The 22,865-nt window shown below is 43.7% G+C and overlaps 1 protein-coding gene across 1 annotated transcript in view; it reads right to left on the bottom strand.

The window, feature by feature from the left end:
* The window catches only part of LOC126355684 (organic cation transporter protein-like), a 580,417-nt gene extending 560,125 nt beyond the window's left edge, over positions 1–20,292 (bottom strand). Inside the window, exon 1 of the mRNA XM_050006069.1 lies at positions 20,232–20,292. The gene's annotated coding sequence lies outside the window, so the exon portion shown is untranslated. The remainder of the gene's footprint in view (positions 1–20,231) is intronic.
* Between the last annotated feature and the right edge of the window lie 2,573 nt (positions 20,293–22,865).

The raw sequence follows: 22,865 nt of genomic DNA, 5'->3' as shown, positions 1-22,865 counted from the left end.
TCAGACTGTGTGTGCAAATCCGTTAAGTTGCACAAAAAAAAATGAACACTTTTTTCTACCATTATGCATGTTGCAGCTGATTATGTTCTGTATTCTTTACATTGTTTCTACTTTACTATCACCTTTTATACTGTTTCGTGGCGAAATAATCACAGTCTTGCGAAATTTCCGTTTCTTGCTTTAATTTTGGACACCAGAGTATTTATTCCCCGCGGTTCTAGTCGCTACAGTCTGGAACCAAGCGACCGTTTCGGTCGCAGGTTCGAATCCTGCCTCGGGCGAGGATGTGTATGATCTCCTTAGGTTAGTTAGTTTTCAGTAGTTCTCAGTTCTATGGGACTGATGACCTCAGAAGTTAAGTCCCATTGTGCTCAGAGCCATTTGAACCATTTATTCCCAATATGGAGTACTTGACCAGTGATGATCAACATATCGCAACCAGTACTTGTAACAGTCAAATTTCGAATACAGATCCGATGTTTCTGATGAGAACTACCTCTGCCGCCTCCCCCCACCTCCGCTCACACACGCCAACCGCTCGTACTCTTGCCGTAGGAATTAACAAACTCGCAGGCATTATCAGAGAGATTCGCGCAACTCGCAAAAATTTCGGACAAGCTCTTCACTGTTCTCTACTTTCTAACTTCCTCTAATGAAAACGCGCCGAATGACAAAAAAAAAGATAAAGCACTTCTTGTCGAACTTCTACTCGTTGTCGTTGCACTCGACCAAGTTTTATTAACTACGGCATGAATTAACCGTAACACAGACAGACATGCAGAAGTGATAAATGGTATTTAACAGCAGTGTAAAATGGCACACTTCCGTTATCTACCTCTATATCTACATAATTACTGTGCAATTCACAGCTAAGTGTCTGGCAGCGGGTTCATCGAACCACCTTCAAGCTCGATGACGTGCGTGAAAAACGAGCACCTAAATTTCTCAGTGCGAGGTCTGATTTTTCTTATTTTACACGACGATCATTTCTCCCTATGTAGGCTGGCGCCAACAGAATATTTACGCAATCGGAGGAGAAAGTTGGTGATTGAAATTACACTAGAAAGGCTTTTGTTTTAATGATTTGATACACCAATTCACGTACCATGTCCATGGCACTCTCCTTTTCCGCCATAACACAAAACTAGCTGTCCTTCTCTGAACTTTTTCGATGTTCTCCGTCAATACCATTTGATGCGGATCCCAAGACACACAGCAACACTCCAGAACAAGTGTAATCAGTCTGTGTAGTAGACCTACTGCATTTTCTAAGTGATTTGGCAATAAATCGCAGTCTTTGGTTTGCTTTCCCCACTACATTATCTACACGATCTTTCCAATTTAAGGTATTCGTAATTTTAATCCCTAAGTGTTTAGTTGAATTTATAACCTTTATATTTGTGTGAAATATCGTGTAAACAAAATTTAGCGGATTCCTTTTAGTATTCACGTGGCTGACTTCACATTTTTCATTATGTAGAGTCAACTTTGAGTTTACGCACTACACAGATACCTTTTCTAAATGTTTCACAATTCGTTTTGATCATCTGATGACTTTACAGGACGGTAAACGAATCCATCATCTGCAAACAATCTAAGAAGGCTGATCACCATTGTCTCCTGCGTCGTTTATGTAGATCAGGAACAGTAGAGGGTCCATAGCACTTCCTTGACGGACGCCAGATATTAATTCTGTGTTACCGACGTGAGTTTTCGTCACTTACGACGAATTGTAACCTTTATGACGGGAAACCACGAATCCAGTCACCAAACTAAGACGATACTCCGTAGGCAAGCAATTTGATTAAAAGCCACTTGTGAGGAACGGTGTCAAAAGCCGTATGTAAATCTAAAAATATGGAATCATTTTGTCCTCCCCAGTCGACAGCACTCACTACTTCGTGAGAATACAGAGTTAGATATGTTTCACAAGAACGATATTGTCTGAATCCGAGCTGACTATTTCTCAATCGCTTTCTTCGAATACAGTAAATAGTCCAAAATCTTACTGGAAATTGACATTAGGGACATGGGTATGTAATTGAATGGATTACTCCTATTTCCTTCCTCTGAGCATAGTTATGCCTTGTGCAACTTCCCAATCTTTAGGTATGGATCTTTCGACGAGCGACCGGTTGTATATGATTGCGAAGTATGGAGCTGTTGTATCAGCATACTCTGAAAGGAATGTAGCTGGTTTACAATCTGGACCAGAAGCCTTGTCTTTATTAAGTGATTTAAGCTACTTCAAAGTTATTCATGTTGGAAGGTGTTCTTGATTCGAATTCTAAAATATTTTCTTCCTGTTTTTTGGTGAAGGGATTTCGGAAGAGCGTGTTTATTAACTCTGCTTTAATGCCAATGTTATTAGTGGCATCACAATTTTTATCGCGCAGTGAAGGTACTGATTGTGTCTTGCTGCTGGTGTACTTTACAAATGAACAGAATCTCTTTGGGTATTCTGCGAGATTTGGAGACAGAGTCCTTGTGGAAACTATTAAAAGCATTTTGCATTGAAATTCGCGCAAAATTTCAATCTTCTGTAATACTACGACAATCTCGGGAAATTTTCCCTATTTTTAATTTGGCATGCTTTTTTTTATGTTTCTGCAACAGTGTTCGGAACCGTTTTATGTACCATGGGTAATCAGTACCATTGCTTATTAATTTATTTGGTATATGTCTTTCAGTTGCATTCGACACTATTTGTTTTAATTAAAACCACATCTGGCCCACGCTTACATAATCTGATTGGAAGGAATGGCGACCGTCTCTTAGAAAGGCGTGAGGCGAATGTTTATCTACATTTTTAAATCGATGTACTTTGCGTTTATTTTTGGTGCGCTTTGGATGTTTGGTATTTAGTTTCGCCACAACAGCCTTGTGGTCACTAATCCCTGTATCCGTCAGACGCTTCCTATATGTTCAGGATTAGTTGTTGCCAAAACGTCAAATAGTTTTTGCAACTATTTACACTTTTAATTCTATGAAGGCTCACTCTTATTAATTAATCGTAAGTGTAGATTTACTATTTCTGTGAGTTGCTTTGGACCCACAATAGCACGCAGCTACAGTCTAGGAAGGGAGAAAAAGGAAGGAAGGAAGGTTAGGATTTAACTCCCGTCGACGATGAGGTAAGCAGTGACAGAGCACAAGCGCGGGTTGCTCAAGAAGGGAACGGAAGGCAATCACTGCCCTTTTCAAATGAATCATCCCTTGCATTTGTCAAATGCGATATTCGTAAATCATTCTATCTGTATAGCCGGACGGGTATATGAACCGACGTCCTCTCGAATATGAGTTCAGTGATCTAACCAATGTCACCTAATTCGATTACAATCTACGGAAGTAACTCATTATGGATCAACAGACCTGAAGAAAGTACCAATTAACAAATTGTGTTGTAAAATAACGCTTCCAAACTATAGAAATTTTATGAGTCAGCATCATTTCTAGATTTCTTTGTGTAATGACCCCACTTAGAACGCAAAGCAAACCAGATTTAACGTAGAACGATCTACTTTTTACCATAACGTCGAGAAAACATACCTACAGTCACAGACTGTATTCTCTATAATCGTAATCCGAGAAGAGGAACACTGGCCAAGCATACGCAATTTAACATTATGACGAAACGAATCATTCACAGGAACAGAATCGCCTTCATCATTACTGTCGGAATCACTTGAAAATCCTGCCATTTTACTCTTCTTTACAAGTGTAATGTCTGATAGGGAAATCGTCCTCAGGACTACAAAAACATTCATCGGGATTCTCATTAAGAACATCTGAATAATCATTGTCAAAAATCTCCGAAAGTATTTCATATTCGTGAATTTTCTTCCATTTTCAGAAAAGGTTCACCTCTAAAAACAGAAGGAGCTACAAGTCGAAAACAGCCACTGCTTGAAACATAAAAACACAATCAAAATACCAAACAACAAAACGTACATGAAGGCAATCAAGTTTGATACATTGACCACTGGTGTAAATGCCTCAGTAGACGAAGTAGTTTAGCATACGGCTCCTAAAGACAGCGCGTAGAGATCTCAAGTTATCTGGAGATGAGTCCGTTACGGATGGCGTGTGAAACACGAGTAAACTCGGGATCCGTCCGCAACGTGTTAAAATCACGGTGCGTTTCCTGTAAGGCTTATCCTGTGCGTCCAGAGAACCGCCCCACTCACGTCCGGCGCAAGAATTTGAATTTCGCCGTACTGCCGGGAAACGTTCCTCCGTCGACAGAGCTCTGTACTCAGCGGCGCACAACACAACGCAGAGCGCGGTGAGCACAATTCCAGTATGCTCGCCGGCTCTCAGCGATGAGTGCCTTCACCCAAATAATAATAAACGTCAGAGAAATACAGGTGTTGGACAAAAATATAGAATCAAATGCTTGAACATAAATGCAGAAGCTGGCCGAGCCTGCAGGTTGCACTATAGTATTTGTCCACGATCGGCACCCAGGGAATTTTCTCAATAGTTTTCAAGCATTAGACGTGGTCAGAACAGTGGTCTGCATACTTACGAGTGCCGTATATCGGAGGTAAGTCAATTAGAACGTGGGCAGATCGTTATTGTTCGTACGGTGGGTTCTTTCATATCCAACGGAGCCGATGTGTTAAGTGTTTCAAGAGGCATCGTATCGAAGATTTGTACCACACAGGCCTTCAGGAAACGCGGTATCCACCGCCAAGTCACGACCTGGACGAAATTGTGTGTTAATTGATCGTGATAGAAAGCCATTGAAGAAAAATGGAAACTGGCGTACGGCATTGTGGACCGGGAGTCCCCCAGTCGGGGAAGTTCGGCTGCCGAGGGCAAGTACTTACTGCATTCGACGACACATTGGGCGGCTTGCGCGTTGGAGATGGCGATGAAATGATTATAAGGACAACACAACACCCAGTCCCTGAGCGGGGAAAATCTCCTGCCCCAGCCGTGAATCGAACCCGGGCCCCTTAGCGTGGCATTCCGCCGCGCTGACCACTCAGCTAACGGGGGCGGACTAGCCATTGAAGAGTACTTTAAGATTACGTGAAAATTTTACATTACAAACAGGGATATTCGAATGTTGTCCCATAGCAGTGCTAGGTTCACTGCAACCCTCGACTTAATAAGTTGTGTCCGCTTATTGAAATGCGTGCTGATGACGATAACTAACCTCAGTGACCTGCAAGCCGACTGTGAATACCATAGTTATAACACTAGCATCTATGGGTCCCCCTGTATATACACTCCTGGAAATTGAAATAAGAACACCGTGAATTCATTGTCCCAGGAAGGGGAAACTTTATTGACACATTCCTGGGGTCAGATACATCACATGATCACACTGACAGAACCACAGGCACATAGACACAGGCAACAGAGCATGCACAATGTCGGCACTAGTACAGTGTATATCCACCTTTCGCAGCAATGCAGGTTGCTATTCTCCCATGGAGACGATCGTGGAGATGCTGGATGTAGTCCTGTGGAACGGCTTGCCATGCCATTTCCACCTGGCGCCTCAGTTGGACCAGCGTTCGTGCTGGACGTGCAGACCGCGTGAGACGACGCTTCATCCAGTCCCAAACATGCTCAATGGGGGACAGATCCGGAGATCTTGCTGGCCAGGGTAGTTGACTTACACCTTCTAGAGCACGTTGGGTGGCACGGGATACACGCGGACGTGCATTGTCCTGTTGGAACAGCAAGTTCCCTTGCCGGTCTAGGAATGGTAGAACGATGGGTTCGATGACGGTTTGGATGTACTGTGCAATATTCAGTGTCCCCTCGACGATCACCAGAGGTGTACGGCCAGTGTAGGAGATCGCTCCCCACACCATGATGCCGGGTGTTAGCCCTGTGTGCCTCGGTCGTATGCAGTCCTGATTGTGGCGCTCACCTGCACGGCGCCAAACACGCATACGACCATCATTGGCACCAAGGCAGAAGCGACTCTCATCGCTGAAGACGACACGTCTCCATTCGTCCCTCCATTCACGCCTGTCGCGACACCACTGGAGGCGGGCTGCACGATGTTGGGGCGTGAGCGGAAGACGGCCTAACGGTGTGCGGGACCGTAGCCCAGCTTCATGCAGACGGTTGCGAATGGTCCTCGCCGATACCCCAGGAGCAACAATGTCCCTAATTTGCTGGGAAGTGGCGGTGCGGTCCCTTACGGCACTGAGTAGGATCCTACGGTCTTGGCGTGCATCCGTGCGTCCTGCGGTCCGGTCCCAGGTCGACGGGCACGTGCACCTTCCGCCGACCACTGGCGACAACATCGATGTACTGTGGAGACCTCACGCCCCACGTGTTGAGCAATTCGGCGGTTCGTCCACCCGGCCTCCCGCATGCCCACTATACGCCCTCGCTCAAAGTCCGTCAACTGCACATACGGTTCACGTCCACGCTGTCGCGGCATGCTACCAGTGTTAAAGACTGCGATGGAGCTCCGTATGCCACGGCAAACTGGCTGACACTGACGGCGGCGGTGCACAAATGCTGCGCAGCTAGCGCCATTCGACGGCCAACACCGCGGTTCCTGGTGTGTCCGCTGTGCCGTGCATGTGATCATTGCTTGTCCATCCCTCTCGCAGTGTCCGGAGCAAGTATGGTGGGTCTGACACACCGGTGTCAATGTGTTCTTTTTTCCAGGAGTGTAAGTAGAAAAAGTAAAACAACGCATACTCATCGAGATGCGAGTACCTTTGCTGTCACTTTTTATAATGTGCTGGGAACAAACATACAGATGAGACCTGAGTTTCTCCTGGCGTATTCATCCAGTTAACACTTTCAGCGACCGCCGATATTTCGGCGGGAGAACACCCCGCCATTTTCAAGGCAAACTGCAACGGACAGGTGACGTACAAACAAATTTAAAACCTCGGTTCTCGGACTGATGCAGGAAAGATAACACACTCGCAGGTGAGGTAGCATTGACTCTGTCCCTCTGTTTTTTTTTACAAGGGAGAGAGCCGGATTGCAAACAGAGTTTAAACAAAATCCTCCATCCCTGTTAACGAGGTTGCTCGCTAATTAAATCTCAACTGCCTCCTTAATAACACTGTCCCAATAGCTGGACGTGCATGCCAATATCTCGGTGATATTATATAACATGGGGTGACCAGTATCAAAGCAATGTTCGGCAACAGCAGATCTACTTTGCTGCTGCAATCGTGTGTGCCGTTTATGCTCAGGACATCGGTCCTCCACGGTCCTGATAGTTTGACCAATGTCTTACATGCCGCAGCTACAAGGAATGCGATATACACCCGCCTTAAGCAGACCAAGATAATCCTCAACAGAACTCAAAAGCGCTCTAATTTTAGATGGAAGTCGGAAAACACATTTCACATTGTATTTCCGTAAAAAACGACCGATCTTGTTGGAAGTGTTTCTTACGTAACGCAAAGGGCAGTGGACTTTGGTGTCGACTCAGAATTATCATCAACCACCGATGTACATTTGGTCGATGGCACAACGCACGTTCAATCTGTCTATCACTATAACCATTTTGACGAAATGTAGCTTCAAGATGGGACAGCTCAGCTGGCAAAGTCTCAGCGTCAGAAACGACATGTGCTCTGTGTAACAAGAAGGTACGAAGTACTTCTTCACGCTGAGCCGGATGGTGACAAATATTAGCCTGTAAATACAAGGCGGTGTGAGTACCTTTCCTGTAGACTGCTTGTCCCAATGATCCATCACCCTTCCTCCTAACCAACACGTCAAGAAAGGGAAGGCAACCATCTCTTCCACCTCCATCGTAAAGCGATGTTCGGATGGATCGAATTCAGATGTTCTAAGTCTACTGCCTTTTTGCCTTACGTAGGAAACACTTCCAACAAGGTCGATCGTATTTTATGGAAGTGCGATGTGAAATGTGTTTTCTGACCTCCATCTAAAATTAGAGTGGTTTAGAGTTCTGTTGAGGATGATCTTGGTCTGCGAGTAAAGCGGGTGTATATCGCATTCCTTGTAGCTGCGGCATGGCATATATTGGTCAAACTATCAGGACCGTGGAGAACCGATGTACTGAGCATAAACGGCACACACGATTACATCAGCCAAGTAGATGTGCTATTGCCGAACATTGCTTGGATACTGGTCACCCCATGATACATAATAACACCGAGATATTGGATTGCACGTCCAGCTATTGGGACAGTGTTATTAAGGAGGCAGTTGAGATTTAATTAGCGAGCAACCTCGTTAACAGGGATGCAAAAAAAAAAAATGGCTCTGAGCACTATGGGACTCAACTGCTGTGGTCATAAGTCCCCTAGAACTTAAAACTACTTAAACCTAACTAACCTAAGGACATCACACACATCCACGCCCGAGGCAGGATTCGAACCTGCGACCGTAGCAGTGGCGCGGTTCCGGACTCAGCGCCTAGAACCGCTAGACCACCGCGGCCGGCAACAGGGATGCAGGTTTTTGTTTAATCTCTGCTTGGAATCTGGCTCTCTCCCTTGTCACAAAACAGAGGGACAGAGTCAATGCTACCTCACCTGCGAGTTCGTAGTCTCACTATCGGTAACTCTGACTTTGGTCATCTTTGGTGGCACTAGTGTTCAGTGTGTGTGTTATCTTTCCTGCATCAGTCCGAGAACCGAGGTTTTAAATTTGCATGTACGTCGCCTGTCCGTTTCAGTTTGCCTTGAAAATGACGGGGTGTTCTGCCTCCGAAATATCGGCTGTCGCTGAAAGTGTTACCTCGCTGAATTCCCGGAAGTTATTTGAAACATACAGATATTGGAGAAGGAAACGGCTTTAAGAGTAGACTTAAAATCATTTTTTCTCGAGAAATGTTTCTACAATGTAAGAGAATTTGTTAACTAATAGGAATGTCAGGCCCCCGTTAATTGTTGAATAGTTTTTACTGTTACTGTTGTACCACTTATGCTGCGTTTGTGTTTGCAAAAGAACGTTTCCACTGTTGGTTTTCTATTTTCTCTGTTCCAGACGCAGTGTAGAACACTTCCTCAGAGAATGGATCTTGCGCAAGATTAGTTGTGATGGATATAGTGTCGGCAGGCGATCGTACGTCAATAGTTTCACCAGCGTTATGTGTTCGTGTGCTTTTATTTTTTCAAAAGCGTAGTACGACGAAGTATCATGTTCTAGTTATATCATTTTTTATACTGTAATCTCTTTGTAGACTAGGTATATGAGGTTCTCTTTGCTAATCATGTACTGGGCGATGCGGCTAAGCCAGTGAATACACTGCACTCGCATTCAGGAGAAGCAGGGTTTGTGCCTCGTCCTGGTATTCTGGTTTGGGTTTCGTGGCCGAGCGGGTCTAGGCGCTTCAGTGTGGAACCGCGCGACCGCTACGGTCGCAGGTTCGAATCCTGCCTCGGGCACGGATGTGTGTGAGGTCCTTAGGTTAGTTAGGTTTAAGTAGTTCTAAGGGACTTATGACCTCAGGTGTTCAGTCCCACAGTGCTCAGAGCCATTTGAACCATTTGGGTTTTGCATAGTTCCCCCAAGTTGCTACGGTGAACGCTGTGACGGTTCCATTGATTAGGCCATAACTGACTTCCTGCCCTATCCCCGTCTAATCCTATCCTACTCTGTTGTTTTCTGGATACGAATTTATTATTCCTGTTTTGCATGTAGCACGTCCAATGCTGCTGAACTGAATACTCAAAGGACGAATAAATAAATAAATAAATGCTGAAGCGATGTCCTAAAAAAATTATATAAAAAGTTTTAATACAACAACATCAATAATAATAATATACTGTTATTTGTTTAGTGTGTAGTTCGTTAAAGGTGACACACTGAGCCCCTCCCCCACCACTAGCCGCTCCCTCCCCCCCTCCCCAGAACGGATATCTTGATCATCAGCTGCGCCAATGTGCGCCCGATAGGCATACTGATCAGTTTCATAACACTGAATCATTGGCGATGCACTGCCCGCTTCCAACCAAGCATTTTATGAGATTTCAGCTCAGTGCTGTTTCTCTCTCACACTGTCACTGTACTGTAAGAAATCAGACTCTCAAGCTGTCGTTTTCTGCTTACAATGCGTTCTTCAGAAAACAAAAACACTGAGTAACTTCTTATTAATGATAGCATGATGTTAATTCAGTAACACTGAAGACCTTATCCCTCCCTTCTTGCCACCCACCCTCCCTGATAATGCACAAAATGTAATTTGTATCTAACTCCAAGCATAAATGAAATGGAGCACACTTGTTCTTAGCAGCCCATCGTTAAACCATGTCTTCAAAATAGCGGTTTAAGGACTGTAGTTCTTCATTGCTGGCATTATTGTACTTGAGACGAGATACTGGAAGAAGTAAAGCTGTTTGTACCGGGCGTGAGTCGTGCTTCGGTAGCTCAGTTGGTAGAGCCCTTGCTCGCGAAAGGCAAAGGTCCCGAGTTCGAGTCTCGGTCGGGCACACACTTTTAATCTGCCAGGAAGTTTCATATCAGCGCACACTCCGCTGCAGAGTGAAAATCTCATTCTCGGGATTATTGTACTTGTTGGTGAAGAAATGTGAAAGGGTTAACTCCAACCGCTTTCTTGGTGATGTTTAAATGTCATAAGCCTACTGCAAAAGATGACAGTTCAGTAAATTATTGTGCAGTGAACTCTTTCAGCGACAATATTTTTTTACAGCAAGTGCTTTTTGGGAACAGTAATTAATACAACTGCTCATTTGATTATTTATTTCGAAATATGGGCTGCTACATATTTATGTCAATGAATCAGGAGAAAAAAAAAGTTATACATATAAGTTCCAGTATTGAATTCACTGTCCAATCACATTAAAGTGACCACCTGCAAAATAGTGAATAACTACCTTTTGTGGTGCGGGCCGCTTAAAGACGTGCAGGATGATGGTCAGATGAGGTTCTGGAAGGTATCGACAGGGATGTAGAGCCTTGCCGACTCCAGTGCCGTGCAGAGCTACACTGGGTTTCTCGGTTGGGAAACCATGCCATCGGTTGAGGAGATTCCCGACTGGGTTTAAATCCGGGGAACCTAATGGCCAACCACGCTGTTCGAACCACGCACATACACTGTGAGTTGTGTAACATGTTGTGTATTCCTGCTGGTAGATGCCATCATGCCGAGGACAAACGAACTGCACGGAGGGGTGGACATGGTCCCCAAGAGTACATTCATACTTGTTTTGATGCACTGACCTACACGAATGACGAGATCAGCTAGGGACTGCCATGAAAACATTCGCCAGACCATAACTCTCCTTCCTCTGGCCTTGCACCCTTCTGACGGTTGTGAGCGGCGGATTGATCTGAGATGTACCCTTTACCCTGTGGCTCCTGCAAGATGCAGTTTCCACCCCCACACTACTACAGAAGTCAGACAGACGCTTCTAAAGTTCTAAAGAGAAATGCCTATAAAACTTTCAGCAATAAATATCTTCTGGAGTCGTCCGCTGTAAGGAAAATTCACAAAATTTCTTACGTAACTAATGGGATACTTGAATACTGGAGTGGTGTTAGTTAGTGTAAGAAAAACATGAAACTAACGAAAATTGTCATTTATTTTGCAAAAATTCTGAGAAATAACAATGGCACTTTTAGCTATGAATTGAGCAAGTTATATCCTGGTTCTTTTCGGAATGTGATGTTACCTCTCAAGGATAGGATTCACTAATGAAACTTCTATACAAAGTTTAAGATTGTTATTGACTTGGCAGAATGGGTGAGAGCCGCGCCTATTCAATTTGAATAATTATCCATTAGAATGTTGCTAGGTACGGTCGAGGCTGTCGCGTGTGAAATGCAGTGAAGTGTACTGTTGTGGCGGAAATATGGTGCTCGCAATAGCTGTAGCGCTCAATATCGTAAGCTGCAATGATTGCTGGCTGCACCGCTCGCTGCTGACAAATAAGATAACTCTCGTTCATCTGGATTGACCTTCGCCAACCAAACTCTCCCTACACCTTGATGAAATCAAGGACTCCTATTCGCCCCTAGTCTAACTATTGGCGTGGTACACCGGTCAGATAACCAGTCCATCGCGATGCCACTCAAAAATTCGCTCGCAGGCGTTTAACTATAACTCTGTCCGTTCACACTGCACAATAAATATGTCGGCCAACACATGCTTCATCACAAGGACTCAATATAGAGTCGCACTTCGATTCGCTCTCGACAGAGGTGCTCTCCAAGTGAAGTACTGAGGAGAGACTTGTTCCTCGCTCTTTGAGCACACGTACGAGCGCGCATGCCCTCGTTACGTGTTCTCGCTTCAAGAGCGACAACTGAACAGTCCCTCTCCACGCCAGACGTGAAGGGGTACATCTTTCGGTCGCTTCCATTACTCCTTGAGCTCAAGGCGTCAGAAATATCATCTGCCAATCAGCATTGCTCTTCTAAAACGGGAGAATGACCTTTCGTTTAAGGTGACCAATCCAGAAACCTGTAGTATCAGCGTTTGGCGTTTGCTGTCTCCCTGTGAAACTGCTTGCTATGTGTAAAGAATGCGTAGGCTGGGCGCTACCATACAATGTAGCGGAATTTGCTTTTAAGCCGAACATCGGGTCGTTCCCCCTTTTGACTCGGGTCAATGCTGTCTACTCTATGGGCGGTCACCGGCCGACAAAGATTCGATAGGCTGGGTCGCCCTCTGAAGGGACCGGCCCCCTGGCGTGCGGTTTGCATCTCCTGAACTAAAAGCAAGCCCCTGCGACCGTCGTGTCTTGAATGTGTGCGTGTGTGTGTGTGTGTGTGTGTGTGTGTGTGTGTGTACGCCGGCCGCAAGTATTTCAACCACGGTGCGCTTACTTGTTATTTGCATATTGTTTACATAAATTCATACAACATTGACTTTATCTTATCGAGATTGGGTTCGAATGAAGCGTCTTTATGTGCAGAATATGATTGTGAGGGCGGAATATGTAAGCAATGAAGGTCAGGAAACCACGACATCATACACGGTTGTTACAAGAAGTTTGTTTTCAGATGTTAGATACCGTACATGCCAATGGCCATCTATCAATTGGAGCATAAAACACGATTCATCCGGAAAGGCCGCCTGTCCCTGCTCAGCGGAAGTCCAGATGCTAAGCCCTGCGTTCGTCGCCGAAGAACAGCAGTCAGCATGAGTGTATGAACCAGGCACCTGCCCATACGCAGCAATCTTCTCTGATCGGCCATTGAAGAGAAGCTGTTGGTAGCCCACATGGCCAGTCAGTTGCTCAACAGCTGCACGTCTATTCTCCCATTCGCATCTCTGCAGCCGTCGTTCACCCCCGTCACCTGTGGCCTGTGGTGCACCATAGTTGCCTTGACGCTGGTTTTGGATAGCGCCATTTTGCCATGCACGGTATATTTTAACCATTGCACCAAGCGAACAGTTTACTAACAGCAGCTTCGGAATTGCTTCCACACTTGGCCCGAAAGACAGTAATTGTGCCCTTTTGGACACAATATAAATCGCTCCATTTCCGCAATACGCGAACCACTGCACTGTCTTCCGCGTGCCCCCGACGTGCTTTATACACTAATCGGCCAGAACGTTATGACCATTGATCTACCATCGCTACAAACCCGTCCATGCGGTAGCAGCATCATCTGGCGAGAAATAACAGCTAGTGAGACATACGGGCGGTGCGTGTTGTATCAATTAGCGTGCTGTCCGTTTGTAGAATGGGGAAGAAGTACGATCTATCGGACGGAGGGCAGATTTGTGATGGCCCAGAGGCTCGAAACGAGCGTTTCAGAAATTACATTTGTCGGTTCAAATGGTTCAAATGGCTCTGAGCACTATGGGACTTAACATCTTAGGTCATCAGTCCCCTAGAACTTTGAACTACTTAAACCTAACTAACCTAAGGACATCACACAACACCCAGCCATCACGAGGCAGAGAAAATCCCTGACCCCGCCGGGAATCGAACCCGGGAACCCGGGCGTGGGAAGCGAGAACGCTACCGCACGACCACGAGATGCGGGCTACATTTGTCGGATGTTCGATGAGTGCTCTGGTGAGTGTCTTCAAAACATGGCGAACCAAAGGGGTGAAACAATGTCTAGACATCGTGGGATTGGGGGCCACCTCACATTACAGATGTCGGACATCGTAGACTAGCAGTCTGGTAGAACAGGACAGGCGGCGAACTGTGGCCGAACTGACATCAGAGTGTAATGCTCGGCAGAGTGCAAGTGTGTCTGAACACACAGTGCACCGAACGCTCCTAACGATGGGCCTCTGCTGCCGATGACCCACGCATGTGCCAATGTTAACACCACGACATCTGCAACTACGACTGCAATGGACACGTGATCATCGGCACTGGACGTTGGCGTAGTGGCAGAGCATTGCATGGTCTGATGAATCCCAATACCTTCTCCATCATGCCTATCAGAGAGCCTGAATCCTTCGTATCCCAAGGCAACAGCTCCTTGACACCTGTACTGTGGGGCGGACACAAGTTGGTGATGCCTCCATTATCCTCTAGGTAACATTCACGTGGGCGCCCATGGGTCCAGTGGAGCTCGTGTGAGGCCCCATGACGACCAAGGACCATAGCATACTCCCAATGGCAGCGGCATTTTTCAACAAGGTAATGCGCCATGTCACAAGGTCAGGAGTGTGATGGAGTGGTTCGAGGAACACAATGGCGAGTTTCAAAAATGGTTCAAACGGCTCTGACCACTATGGGACTTAACAGATGAGGTCATAAGTCCCCTAGAACTTAGAACTACTTAAACCTAACTAACCTAAGGACATCACACACATCCATGCCCGAGGCAGGATTCCAGACTGAAGCGCCTAGAACCGCTCGGCCACTCCGGCCAGAGGCGAGTTTCAGTTGATGTGCTGGCCCCCAAACTCGCGAGATCTGAGCCCGACCGAACACATCTTGGATGTTATTGAACGTGGGGTCAGAGCTTATCGCTCCCGTCCCTGGAACTACGTGACTTGTGATGCAGATGTGGTGCCAACTCCCTCCAGCGACCTACCAAGGCCTCGTTGTTTCCATGCCGCGACGAGTCACTACTATTATCCGTGCTAAAGGTGGATGTACTGCATATTAGACGGGTGCTCATAATGTTCTGGCTGATCGTGTATATCCTCCACTGCTAAAGCTCCAACCTGCCGTCTGTGAGAGGTCGAACATCGGCTGTGATCACATTGATGTGACTGGACCGCGTATATTTACCAGTGTCACTTAAACGGTTAATTCAAATGTTTCAAATGGCTCTGAGCACTATGGGACTTAACATCTGAGGTCATCAATCCCCTAGACTTAGAACTGCTTAAACCTAACTAATCTAAGGACATCACACACATCCATGCCCGAGGCAGGATGCGAATCTGCTACCGTAGCGGTCGCGCGGTTCCAGACTGTAGCGCCTAGAACCGCTCGGGCACACCGGCCGGCTAGACCGTTAATTCTGAAAACGTCTACGTAAACTACAAAGCCCATAATTCCTTATATGCAAGTCTTGTAAATAATTCTACATTAATAGATGTACTGATGACAACGAAAAAAACATTTCATTATGTTGTCTGGTCTACACACAAACTAATTAGTGTTAATATGATCTGTGTCTAAGAACGTCAGCATTCACCAGCTCATTTCATGCGATCTGACTTACAGAGAAGAGGAGCTCACAGTGATGACTGTACTTTCACATGCAAAACAATTTTACGTATTTGTCCAGACTGCAGCAAGCACGAACTAAGAGCGAAGGTTTTGCTACTGCCATGACGGTTCCCAAGTGCAGACTAACAGCACAAACACAAAACGAGATTAGATAAGGAAGTCCTGTAAAATGCCCAAGGTAATGTGACCGCGTCAAAATATACAATTGAAAACAACATTACGTTACAGTTGCAAATGAAATGTCGGCTCCCATTGTGTATCTTGATGCCGTCACATTACTGTAGCATGCAGCTCCGTGTTCTGGCCACGAAAGCTTACATTCAAACAAAATCAATCCTGTTAGCGTCTCTCCTCTCCGTTAAGAATCGGAAGAGGAAGACACTATATAGTTCCAATTTCACTTTGCCATTATAAATAATGAAACGTAGCTCTCATGTAGATATGCACTTTCATTGTTTCTATTTTTGGATCGCACATCATCACAAAATTTCTATTTACAAAATTTATTTCCGAGCATTTAATTCTATGACGGACGCGTTTGTTGCAGAAACTAGCTTCACATTTATATAATTCGTATCGTGTTGTTTTACCCAAACAATTCCGTTTATAATTTCTAATAGGACACATTAATTTGTTTTGTATTTATATGAGTCTGGTAAACAATCTCTCTGAATTTAGTCATTTTTTTCCATCAAAAGAGCATGACTATAGGCAGGCGTAAAGAAGGAAGCGATGACGTAATAAATTTGCGAATCTGAAGACCCAGCATATGATGTACAGTCCACAATCTTGATAGTTTACAGGAGGTTCGCTACCGCCATCTTGATACTGTATGCTTTTGATAATTGTCTACGAATCTGCCACAAGGAATTCCCCTGTAACTAACCATTCATTACATCCGTTGCGTATCCTTTACCGCAATAGTATGGCTGTCGCTGGAATCTTATATAAGACTTATGTGAAGAATGTGAATATATTAACTACAGCAAATACACCAGATGCAGCGCCATTAGCTTATGTTACGATGTGAGGTATGGAATTATTCACATTTCTGGCTAGGTAGACGCAGGACGGCTATGTAGACGGCTGTGCCGTTTGCATACATTCATTCTCTCGTCTCTGTGTGTATATTTATTTGGTTCCTCTTTACGAACTAAATACATCGTCTCCTTTCCCCTCTTTTTTCATGAGGACCATGCTGAAAAATGAGGTATATAAATGCAAAATTTGATAGTTCACTTCCAATTACGCAAAGAACTTGATGAAATCTGATTTCCACAATAAAGACTTCATATGAGTAATTGAATATTAGATGTCTAGTCGAAGGTTCAGTTACTTAAGAAATGAATGAAGAAATACCGACACGATATTCAGCAGTGACTAATCCGACTAATGATGATGAAATAAGTCTTCAGTATCGTCACGCTTTGAGACAGTTGTTAATATTTCATGAAGGAAAACAGCCAAATTTTTTCTATGTCTGTCTCTTAACGTAGAGCAATATGAAATCTTTGTCGCGGAAACGATTTTTCAGAGCTGTAGTAAGCCATGTAATTGTCAATGAAATTCTGTGAACCACCATGACACTGAACTGTTTGCAGACTACGAAATGAGATTTTCTCAACAAACGTATTGCAAAACGTAACAATTTTTCAGATCAGATATACATCCCTGTTTCCACAACAAATCTATACGGACAATGGCGAAAGGATCTTCCAGACATCTATGACGCACACAATACATATTTTCCTGAAATTGACCAGATGGATGTATGGAGATCGAGATTTGGTTGTCTGGAAAAGTAGTCTGTCTGCAAGCTTCAAAGTATACTTTCCGATGTTTTAATGTGAAAAATTCCCGACTTTTCTTGGGAAATTTCGCATAAGAAACCATCACTGCCGAATTCTTACCCTCCCAGTTTAAATTGTTTGAACTCTTTGTACATGCTTTATTGAACATGCCATGTGCTAATATCTGCAGAACATGATAACTGAAAATTGCCATCTTCGATTTCATCTCTGTTGGACAACCCAATCTGTTTGGACTTATTTTTCATAGTTATGTTGTTGCTGTTGTTTTCATATGAAGTCAGTGAAGCACTCACGTCAGTACTGAACACAAAAGTTAAAAGTTTAAGTGACATATGTATACTGTTGTCCGCTCGATTTTTGTTGCTGGTACCGTAGTGCTATGTTCACAATATCATGTTCTGTTTTCATTGTGGAAACACTATCAGAGGTGGTGTGTGTTCGTAAATGTTACCATATTGCCTACGCAGCAAACATTTGTATCTATTGCGAGTTCTGGTCTGTAGGTAAACAAGAGTAGCTGACTCTAGGCTTCTCGTTAGCCTAGAGAAGAAATATTTCCTCTATCCATTTTGGCGTGTACATTGTGGTGGGATTCTTTCGCACTTGAGCGACAAGACTTTTAATATCTGCAGAAGTTTTTCGTTGCTTTATAGTTATTAAAAGATACATCGAAATAATCAGCAACCTGGAGAAGGGCATTAAGTGTCTGGAACCGGTTAAGGAAATAAAATTTCTTTTATGCAATCGGTTGCTGATCATTTCGATATAAACAACTACAGCTGATGAAGATGGATAAAATACTAAATCTATTAAAAGTACTTGAAATCTGTCTTTGTCAGTAATAAAATATGCATATTTATTTTACCACATATGTTTCGTTTTTAACAAAAGGCATTATAGAAAGACATAGTAGGCTGTGTACACAAGACACCTCTATTTTCTTCGAGCACAATGGATTTCCACCTTTTTGGTCATTACTGATGGCAAAGTAAAGGACGATTACATTAGCTAGCACCAAATGCTTTACATGTCGTCACTTACCAGAACAATTGTCAGTGTCAAATAACCAAACTCAAGGTGTCAAAACAGCATGGACTTGCACATAGGTTAACGATTTTAAATGTCTCTATTGTATTTGTATTTAGGTGTGGATGCACTTGGTTCAAATGGTTCAAATGGCTCTGAGCACTATGGGACTTAACATCTGAGGTCATCAGTCCCCTAGAACTTAGAACTACTTAAACCTAACTAACCTAAGGACAGCACACACATCCATGCCCGAGGCAGGATTCGAACCTGCGACCGTAGCGGTCGCGCGGTTCCAGACTGAAGCGCCTAAAACCGTTCGGCGATGCACTTGGTGGTGTGTAATGATCTTCGCACTTAATAATGGCCAAGAAGGTCGAAACTGGTTGTGCTCCAATGAAAAATGGTATTTTATCTGTACAGTCCAGAACGTCTCTCATTAGATTCATCAAGACTATTAGCGACTGCCGTCACGAAAAAGTGTTTGTTTTTATCCCTTTAGAACATCCTCAGGGATAGCATTTTGGTCTAATTTCCACTTACATCTGGAAGCGTGTAAGATAGTTTATTGTCAATGACGAATGTTCATGTTCTATTACCACCATACCTGCGGTGTTGTTACTTACATATTTTGACGCTGACTGTCAACACTATATGTTTCTTGACGTCCAATACTTCACTACAAGTGTTTATTTACGTCTTCCAGGAATGTAATTTGTCTTGAAGATAATATGCTCAGCGCAGCAGACCGATGTGAAATCAAGACAAAAAAAAAAAAGATAAAAAATGAGTATCAGACGCAGGAAAATGTGCAAGTAGACGACGCTTTGAGAAGTATACGGAAAACAGTAAAAAATGTTTCAAGCAACAGATACGAAGTGGATGTTGTCAAATAAATACGAACTTTTTAGCAGACGCAAAGACGGTTTTTTAATATCTTTAACAACTTCAACACCTGTATTTGAAGACTTTAATGCATGGTATGTTTACTTGCTTGGCTGCCTTCTACAGCAGCTCTTATAATCATTTATTACTGGTTTTCTGTTCTAAGCTTACTGAAAATAATTAAAGAGAATTTTTCATGAGACGGTTTCGTTTTTATTTGTGAACTGTCTTTCTGTGGTCAATCTGGAAATACGGATACATAACATGTCCTCAGATTTTTGTATTTATAGATTCAAACCGGCGTACAATTCATTTACGGTGTTTTGTCTCTTGTTTGCTAAAGATAAGTGGAAAAAGCGCCAATACAGTGTGTGTAAAAGGGCGATCAAAATAGGCGAGAAATTGCCAAAAGCAAACGGGCAGCCAATTTTCCTTCGACCGTAACATCCACTAACCACGAAGAAGAGGCATAAACATCTTGAGTAAATTGTATGCCAGTTTTATAAGAAAATACTGTTTTTAAAGTATAAATACCAACAGGTATGTCCAGTTCCTAGAAAAATGACACAAGATAGTCTACAAATACAATCGATAAGGTTCTAGTGAAAACTAGTCTTTATTTAAAATTATTTGCGGTAAGCGCAAGACGGAAAAACCACTAACAAATGGTGTTAATGAGTGGTTACTACGTATGCGCAACAGTCGCGTTTAATAAACCACGGGAGGAGTGATATTCTTGCGTGCTGTAAGAGTAGAACCTAGTGAGACAATAAAAGCTGCAGAGTGCGAAAGAATTTTGGCGAGGCCACCACGCAGTGGTAACAAGCGCGGCGCAATGCGGAAAACACAGCGAGGCGTGCACGGCCTTTGTTGTGTGTGCAGGGAGTGGGGGTTGGCGCGTGGCGGGCAGTCTACTCACAGCGCACGTGCCGTTACGGCGGAAGCCGCGCGTAGCTCAGCTCTGGGTGGCGCCGGCAGCGGCACTGCAGGAGCCGCCAGCGACGCCGCGCCGCGCCGCGCCGCGCCGCGACACGGGCGCCGTGGGACTGCGCTATCTCAGTTGGCGCCCGCTGCCCCGCCAGCGCCGAGCGACCTGCTTTCTGGAACGCCACTAACATGCACACATCTCGTTCGCAAACGCGCCGTTTGTTCCAACGACCGCCGTAAGCAAGCCCAGATGTGCTGAACAATGCGGTATGGAAACGCGCTACAACCACCGTATGATACATGTCTTGACTCATAGCAAGTAGAAGATACAAATAAAACATCGACTAAAGGAAAATAAATTAATCTCATACGAAAAAATTAAAATAAAAAAATAAACAAAATATAAAAAGGGTTCCTCAAGGGTTGGTTTTGGGCCAATCCTCTTCCTCCTGTATATAAATGATACTAGGACATGTTATTCATGTCGAGAATTCTAAGAGATCGGGCCAGTCCTATCCCTACTGTGTATAAATGACCTAGATTTGAACACTAAGTCACAACCAAATACTTATTTATTGCAGATTATACGAGTACATCCATCCTTATTACAGCAAACATTCGAAGTCAATTGCCAGCAGCTGTAAATAAAAATACAGCCCAAGTAAATGGATACTTTGAGGGGAATAAGCTGTTGATAAACGCCAAAAAACAACAGTCATAAATTTTTATGTTCCAAAGGTGATGCAAGCAATACCAATGTGACAAGCTGCAACAAAATTACCTCTTCCTTGGAAACAAAAGTTTGGGGCATATTGCTTCAGAATTGCTCCAAGTGGCATACATATATAAACAAAATAAATGGCATATTAAATAAAGCATATTACACTCCACTTTTAGATGAAAAAATTTTCATACTGTCAGAAATGTCGATTTTGGCCAACTCCAGAGAATCTTACTGCACGGAATTATATTCTGGCGTAATACGCTACCTACTTCAGTATATTCTTAGCTCAGAAAATAACTAAGAGCAATGCAACGTGCTCGACGAACATATTCCTCCACACCACTTCTTCAAAAGCTGTCACTCCATCCAGTTTCCCACATGTATTCACTGGAAATGTGTAAGTATGTTGGAGAGAATTTAAAAGACATAAATAAATATTTAATATCCATGGACAAAATACTACGAAAAAATAAAGTTTGATGTCCAGTCAGGTCATCAACTGTCAAAACTTCTATTTCAAATGGTGTGAAAATTTTATAATTGTCTTTCACATGCGGTACAAGTTGTTTCATCATTCTCATATTTTTTGTAAAACTCAAAGGCATTCTTATTAGATCTCTACTTCTATTTCGAGCCTGTGCAATACAAGAGACTTCAAACAATACAGTGCAAAATCTGCTCTGGAAGTAGTGCAAGCCTTTTTATAGATAAAGCAAAAAACAGATTTAATTTCTGATATATTAATGTGTACTTCAAATGCGTGTGTGTGTGTGTGTGTGTGTGTGTGTGTGTGTGTGTGTGTGTGTGTGTGTGTGTGTGTGTGTGTGTGCATGCAAGCACAGTCATGCTTGAGTACACATTCACACACAATATTTGTACCGCATCCCACAATCTCGAAAGATTTTTTGGATGGATAAATCAAAAAACAGTTGTAAATAAACAGTATTCTGGGGACTACTTGTTACACTATACTCAACGTGGCCCTAAAATATTTACCATCTTCCGTGTGAGGTGACGCAGTAATTGTGGCACAGCACTCACACGCCGGAGGAACATTGTTCAAATCGCTGTCCAACTACTCAGATTTATAAGTTTTCTGATTTACCTACCTACACAAATGTACTCCGAAAGAATAAAAAATGGTTCAAATGGCTCTGAGCACTATGGGACTCAACTGCTGAGGTCATTAGTCGCCTAGAACTTAAAACTAGTTAAACCTAACTAACCTAAGGACATCACACACATCCATACCCGAGGCAAGACTCGGACCTGCGACCGTAGCGGTCTCGCGGGCCGAAAGAATAGCTCAGACAGTTAAATAAAGCGGCAAGTCATTTGGCATGTCCCTTACACTACATTTAAAGGATAATAAGGAGACACAATATTACAACAATGGCTTATAAAAGTGAATGAACTGCAGTGACTCTATGCATTTTCTTTTTTCTTTTCTTTTTTTCCAGTCTTCTGACTGGATTGATGCGGCCCGCCAAGAATTCCTCTCCTGTGCAAACTTCTTCATCTCAGAGTACCACTTGTAACCTACGTCCTCAGTTATTTGCTGGAGGTATCCCAATCCTTGTCTTCCTCTACAAGTTTTGCCCTCTACAGCTCCTTCTAGTGACATGGAAGTAATTCCCCGACGTCTTAGCAGATGTCTTATCATCCTGTCCCTTCTCCTTTACAATAATTTCCACATATTCCTTTCCTCTCCGATTCTGTGCATAACCTCCTTATTCCATACCCTATCAGTCCACCTAATTTTCAACATTCGTCTGTAGCACCACTTCTCCATTTTCTTCTATTCCGGTTTTCCCACAGTCCACTCTTCACTACCACACAATACTGTGCTCCAAACATACATTCTCAGAAATGACTTATGTTTGATACTAATAGACTTCTTTT

This window comes from Schistocerca gregaria, chromosome 1 (genome assembly GCF_023897955.1).
Source record: "Schistocerca gregaria isolate iqSchGreg1 chromosome 1, iqSchGreg1.2, whole genome shotgun sequence".
Taxonomy (NCBI): Eukaryota; Metazoa; Arthropoda; class Insecta; order Orthoptera; family Acrididae; genus Schistocerca; species Schistocerca gregaria.
This window is presented reverse-complemented; position numbering and strand designations above follow the sequence as displayed.